Genomic DNA, 6,367 nt, shown 5'->3' on the forward strand with positions numbered 1-6,367 from the left:
GAATTTAAAATGGGTCAGCTTTTGGCCTAAACAGATTGATGGAGCCCTTTATATATGCTCTAGGTACGGGATGTTATTAGTCACTGTAGCAGACATAAAGTACATTGTTTCCTTGCTGAGAATAGCATGTTTTTCCTTTGCTTATGAATTGATCCCTGAAAGGTTCCTCCTGGGAATATTTTTATTCTTTCTTTATTTCATTCACTCATTCTTTCTTTCTTTCCTTCTAAGGCAAAATGGCTTTAAACTACAGATGTGCTAATCTGTAGGAGACTTCAGAAATCATTGATCTGTGGGCAGTGTAGGTATTAGTCTACCTGGGTTGGGAGATTAAAACAATGAACGATTAATTAAATAGACTTGAGGCTATTTTTCAAAAACAGCGATGTAAGCAGTGATGGGCAAACCTCAGTTTTTTTCTACTGGGTTCAATTAAGATAAAATCTCTAAATTTCATGGACTGATCTGCTCACTGGAAGCATACTTAAGAGGGAAAAGTACTTTGAGGTAATATTTTAAGTTAGACCAATCAGCCCAGTGGGAAAAATGAGAAAATGTTTAGAAAATAAAACACAATACATTTTAATCTTGGGCCTATGATTAAACACATTCTATACATTTAAATGACTCTACAAGGGAAAGCATGGGTGTTTAGGCAGTTGTCAAAATCTCTATTTGGGGGCAAATGTAGTATTTATAATCACATTTTATTGTTTCTGAAATGACTTCCAAGGTCTTATGTAAAATCGGTAGTAACAATGCCAACTCACTACAATTTTTCATGCTGCTCATAGTTTTTCTTTCTTGCTGCTCCCACTGAATGAAAAGACCTTCCTAAACTGACATACAAGATGATACATGTTGTTACTGCCAGATCCTTCAGGATCATTTCTTCTGTGACACCAATATAATAAAAGTGTGGAGAGATGTCCATGTGAAGAGTCTGTGCAGCAGCCCTCATGATACTGCATAAATCGGCCTATAAACTGTATACATTCATATATTTCCCCATCCTTGCTCTTTGTTCCTTGCTTATCACACATTCTGTGGATGGATGCAGACTTATTCTACCAGGCTTCAAACTGAGAAAGAGCAGTGTTAACCATACTACAGTGCAGAGCCCCATATAAATTACCTTGCCTCTAACACAAGGTTGGAACTGTGTTAACAGCAGCTATATCTATCTATCTATTCCATTGCTTTTGACCATCTGAAAGTGCAGGAAGGACCAAGAGGGTGCACAAAAATTTGTCCTTTTCCCTGTATACCATGGAGAGAGAAACTTAGTTTGGAAGCTCTTTTGGGCTGCTTATGACCGTATAGTCAAACAACGGAGCTCCTTCCTAAATAATGCCTCTGGATGGGGTGGCACCAGAAATAATGTGACATTACTTGAATAAATGGGTAGAAAAAACAATTGCCATGATTTCTATTGGGGTTTTGAAAGAGGACCTATATGCACTTCTGCCGCACAGATTCTGCTGCAGTTTGTCAATGTTCTAGCTCTAACATTAACAGTTCCCTCTTAGATCTAACAGCCAGATGGTCAGCAGTTGTGAACTACTTACTGAACCGCTCTTGAAGTTATGCCAAGATATCTGTATACGCATATTCCTTCTGCAAGCCAGCGCTGTAAGGTCACAGGAAGAACAAGGTCAGAAGTGATTTGCCTCACGTTTTTTTGGGGTGTGTGCTGGCTTGATTGGCTGTGCACAGTTGCTGAGCTGCAAGCAGAAGAGGTAATAATTCATAACAAGTCAGTTATTCATTGAATTTTTGAATCTTCTTATGTTTGCAAATTGTCCATGAACAGACCCTGATTTTCCTGAATGCATTTGTTACTCGGAGTTATTTGCTAACACAGGAAACAGAAACCACAGAAATGCTGGCTGGGGCTTACCCTTCTTAGAGGCTGAGCAGAATTGACATCAACTAGGCACTTAGCATGAGGGCTGGTGGAAGAAATGGAGCGTAAGGCCAAAGTACAGGAAGCCAAGGGACAGAGATAACCATCATTAGAGGGTTTGCAGCCTCTTGACCTCAGATGTTACCAGCTACATGCCACAGCTTGATCTTTGGCATTAGATGCTCTGCTGGGTGGGTGTTTATTTTTTTAACATCCTCCTGGATGTGTTTTTCCAGCTTGGGCTGCAGCTTTTGCTCCTCCTGCCTCACCTTTTCATCTTATCTTATTGACTCATCCTCCCAACTCTTAAGGTAAGTTTTGGCTACATAAAAACAAACAAACAAACCCTGAAACAATGCTCACAGCTCCTTCCCAGATATTTTAAGAGTAGTCTGAAGATAAAAATAAATTCATGGTTTTAGTTGTTCAACGACTTTCGTTAACCCTTTCCACCCACACTATACATTTTTTGCCTGCCTTTGTTGCTTTTATCTGGAAACGTGCTTATGTACTGTTGTGGCCTGAAGCACTTACAGTCTCAAGAGACAGAAAACGACGGAAAACAACAGCAAGCACAGCTTCTTTCCATAACTTTTGGCCTGCCTGAGGTTCATCCTAGAATTTGAGCTTTTGTCTTAAACCTGGAACATCCTGGATGGCCTTAGATGTCATTTGGGGCCTGTTTGCTAAATATGTACAGTGATGCCCCTTCTTCAGTGGATAGTGCTACTCTCTGGCAGTCTCTGCCCATTAGAGACCTGCCATTGCCATAGTTACAAATTTGAAACTCACTTTCAATTTTTATTTTTCTCTCTTTTTTATTCGTAGCTGAGAACACAGTTAAAATTTTCACCCCTCTTTCTTTTCTCTTTCTTTTTTTCCCCCCCCCTTTTTTTTTTTTTTGATGTTGAACTGGAATTGTTATGAGTAGCTCCATTTTCAGCACATATTTCTGGCCTAGCATAAAACTAATGAGTAGGTCATTTGTGAGAAGTGCACGCAGAAGGAATGTGATTGCAGGCAAATTTGACTAGGAATTGAAACAAACGGTCAGAGAGAGTATTCTGCAGTGTTCAGTCACACTAGCTAGCCCTTAATTGATGGGAGTAAATGCCTCTAGTTAAAAGCAATGTCTAAGTAACTGAGCTGTACAATTCATATTGCAGTTTTGCACTTACCATATTGCTTCTGCATGTGTGCGGTGGGGCTGGGTGAAAAGCAGCTCTGCAGGTCCAATGCAGGGTGGCTGAACAGGTGCAAGGAGCTTCTGAAATGAAATCTCCTGCCCCTCTTCAGATGAAATCCTAAGAAAGAAGACACTGCTGTGAGGGTCTCTTTTTTGTCTACTTTTTAATAAGGGATTTAGGGGTTGTAATAGATGACAAAAATTATGAGTCAACATTGTTATGTTATGCAAATTAGAGAAGATAACACCAAGATAGCATCACAGGATGGTTGAATTCTGCCCTCAGAAAAAGTCTTTCCAGCAGAGCAGGTTCTTACATTGGGGCTGGAGCCTGCACAGCAGAAGTATGATCCTCAGAGCCCAGTTCCTTATTTGAAACGAAGTCTTAAAGCCTTACTTGAAACACAGCCTTAAAGTACTTACTGCCTCTTGATTGTTTCACCTAGCTGGGGGAGTGAGTAAAGAAGACCAGAAGGACCATACACCTACTTGTACCCACTGAGGTTTGCTTTAGCAAGCCTTTAGTATCTTTCCAGTTCTCAGTGTGGGGTCTATGACTCCATCATAGGTGTGATGCTATATGATTTAATTAAGATAGAATTGATAGTCTTGAAATACTTGACACATGCTGATATGTGAAACATGCTGTAGAACAACCTCATGTTAACTTCATGAGCCCAGGTTTGGGCACCTGAGTTCTGCAAGTTAAATTGTCTGTGGAAACATGCTGCCTCTGTCAGTGAAAGATATATATTTTATGAGAAATCCAGACTTTCTTCATTTGCACAGATTCTTGTTTTATCTTTCCTAAAAATTTCTAGTTCCAGGAAAGCTTTTCTAAAGATGAAGAGACCAGAGGGTGGGTAAACATGCATGAGAAAGTAGAAAAGCTATTTACAGAGAAGCTGAACTCAGTCAGATAAGTGAGTATTCTAATAAATGTTTGACTTTTCTCCCCCACTTTCTGGAGAGAGATTCAGGCTTAAGAAATAAAATGACTAAATTAAGAAGCTTAATAATTTCTGCATTTAAGCTGACTCGATGGCTTGTGGGAGTGCTTAAGGTTTATGCTAGAAATTCCCCTGCATCCCAGGGATCAGGAGTGGAAGCTGATAAGATAACATGAGGCATGGGAGCAGCATGTCTCACTCCACTGGCTCTGCCTTCAGAGCACTTTAGTAGCTGGCATGAGGATGAGTCTAGCTCTGTTTCAAAAGCATAGAAGAAGAAAAGGCAGATAGCTACAGAATACTGCCTATATTTACTACCACACACTCCCCTGAGAGAGGGAACTCATTTCCATTGCTTCAGTGGCCTTCAGATTTTTTCACAGTGGTAGACTCATTGTCAGACAAAAGGAAAGGAAAGGAAAGAGCGTTTGTCTCAATTACTATCAATTTCATCTTAGTTACATCAAATCGTAACATACCTATGATGGAGTCATAGATCCCACACTGAGAACTGGGAAGATCCTGAAGGCTTGCTAGAGCAAGTAGGTACAAGTAGGTGTACGGTCCTTCTCGCCTCCTTTACTCACTCCCCCCAGCCAGGTGGAAGCAACCAGGAGGCAGTAAGCACTTTAAGGCAGCCTCGATGTGTTCAAGTAAGGAAGTGGGCAAAATGTGACCCACGAAATACTCAAAGTATAATGGAATATGGTACTCCTAATATAGACTGGCATAGATGACATCAAAGCATTATTACAGCGAACATTTAAAAGTAATATATTAAATTAGTTAAAAATATCTCTGTCACCTTATGGAGTCCTTTCCTTGAGTTTCTATTCACATCTGTAGCACTGCCTATTAACCTGCCAACAACTCTCTGCACGTGTTTTGCTGCTTTGGCCTGGTACTGTATTTTCTGTTTGTCTTGCTGTTGCATCTTATCTTTTACTGATTCTTTTCTTTCTTATTTGTTGCACTTATTCTTCTTCATTTAATCCTTACCTGCTTAGATAGTCATCTGACCTAGTTTATGATATGGATTAAAATAAATCCTATAACGTAAGTATTCCTGCTTTTCTATATTCTGCCCTGTCATCTGTGTTTTGCTGGGATTTTGGTTACTGGGGCTGGCTTTGGTTAAGGAAGCTTCTGTGTCACTGAGACTTAGCCCCTAAGTGACTGGGATCATGTTGTAAGCAGCTTTGTTCTCCGAGTGCTTGGGTACCCGTTATCTCATTGTTTCAAAAGCAGCTTCAGTTTTTCAACCTCTGAAGATAACTCTAATTATTCAGACACAAACTCCCACTGAGGTAAATAAGGAAGGCAGGGTGGTGGTGGTGGTGACTTTTTTCTGATTTTAAATCAGAAATGCCTGCTTAGCAGATAGTTTTCTGGTTTTGCAATGTTAACTCACTCCAGGTGAATAAGTACTTTGGATGGGCAAGTAGCAATCTCTCAACATTCTTGTGTTAAAAAGACGGTAGAGATTTGTTCTGGTACTGTAAATTTCTCTGCCAATTTAGCAAGATTGGCAACATGTAAGAATATTAATAAATACAAGCAAACATGAACATCAAGGAAGAGAATTAATTCTTCCTTCCCTTTTCTACTCTATGCTGATTCCTCCAAATGAGAGGTGAAGGAAATCAACAAAGAGTTGTGTTAATGTCCCAGCCCTAGAAAAGGTGTTAGATTGTAGGATGCCTGGGATCAGCTTTTTATCTGTGCTTTTTGTTTCTGAAGCTCATAGCTTACTTTTTGTTTAACAGTTGATAATCAAGTACTATATGGGGTGTTGGCTGCTCAGTGCTGTGGCTGATTTTCATGCCATGTCTTGCCCCAAGGCTTGCTCACTGATCCATACATTCCTTTACAGGAATGCACCCGGATTTCATCTCTCATTTTCACACTTGCATAGCTTTTCCTTTTGGATGATAATGGTTGTTATAATTGCTATGTGACATGCAGTCTGAGAGGTCTATCCCAATGTGAAAGTTTATACACATCACATTTTCAGGTATGACTTTCTATTTCTCTTGTGTAAGGACATAGTACTGGGGTATAACTCTCATTACTGTAGGATTTAAACAAAACCTTGTGGAAGCTTGAAGAAGTAAGTGTTCTTCATTTCAAGTAAGTGTGAAAACACATCTTTATGGAAATGGCTGGCTGAAACTAAAGGAACCTCTGCCCAAAGCATGACTGTGACCCGTACATCCAAAGAGATTATTTTGACATCTCTTAACAATCCAAAACACTGGGAAAATGAGAATAGAAACTGTATTTTTCTGTATAAGCAAAGGAAAAAGCCAAACCAAGGACTATTTC

At 39.8% G+C, this 6,367-nt stretch overlaps 1 long non-coding RNA gene across 1 annotated transcript; it reads right to left on the reverse strand.

The window, feature by feature from the left end:
- Positions 1–1,602: 1,602 nt before the first annotated feature.
- Positions 1,603–5,309, reverse strand: LOC310898675. Its single transcript, XR_014583527.1, has 3 exons — positions 4,522–5,309; positions 3,085–3,210; positions 1,603–1,724 (listed from the first exon to the last, which is right to left on the reverse strand). It is a non-coding gene; the product is annotated as an uncharacterized lncRNA (long non-coding RNA).
- Positions 5,310–6,367: the final 1,058 nt, after the last annotated feature.

This window comes from Anser anser (assembly GCF_964211835.1).
Source record: "Anser anser genome assembly, chromosome: 4".
In the NCBI taxonomy this organism is placed as follows: domain Eukaryota; kingdom Metazoa; phylum Chordata; class Aves; order Anseriformes; family Anatidae; genus Anser; species Anser anser.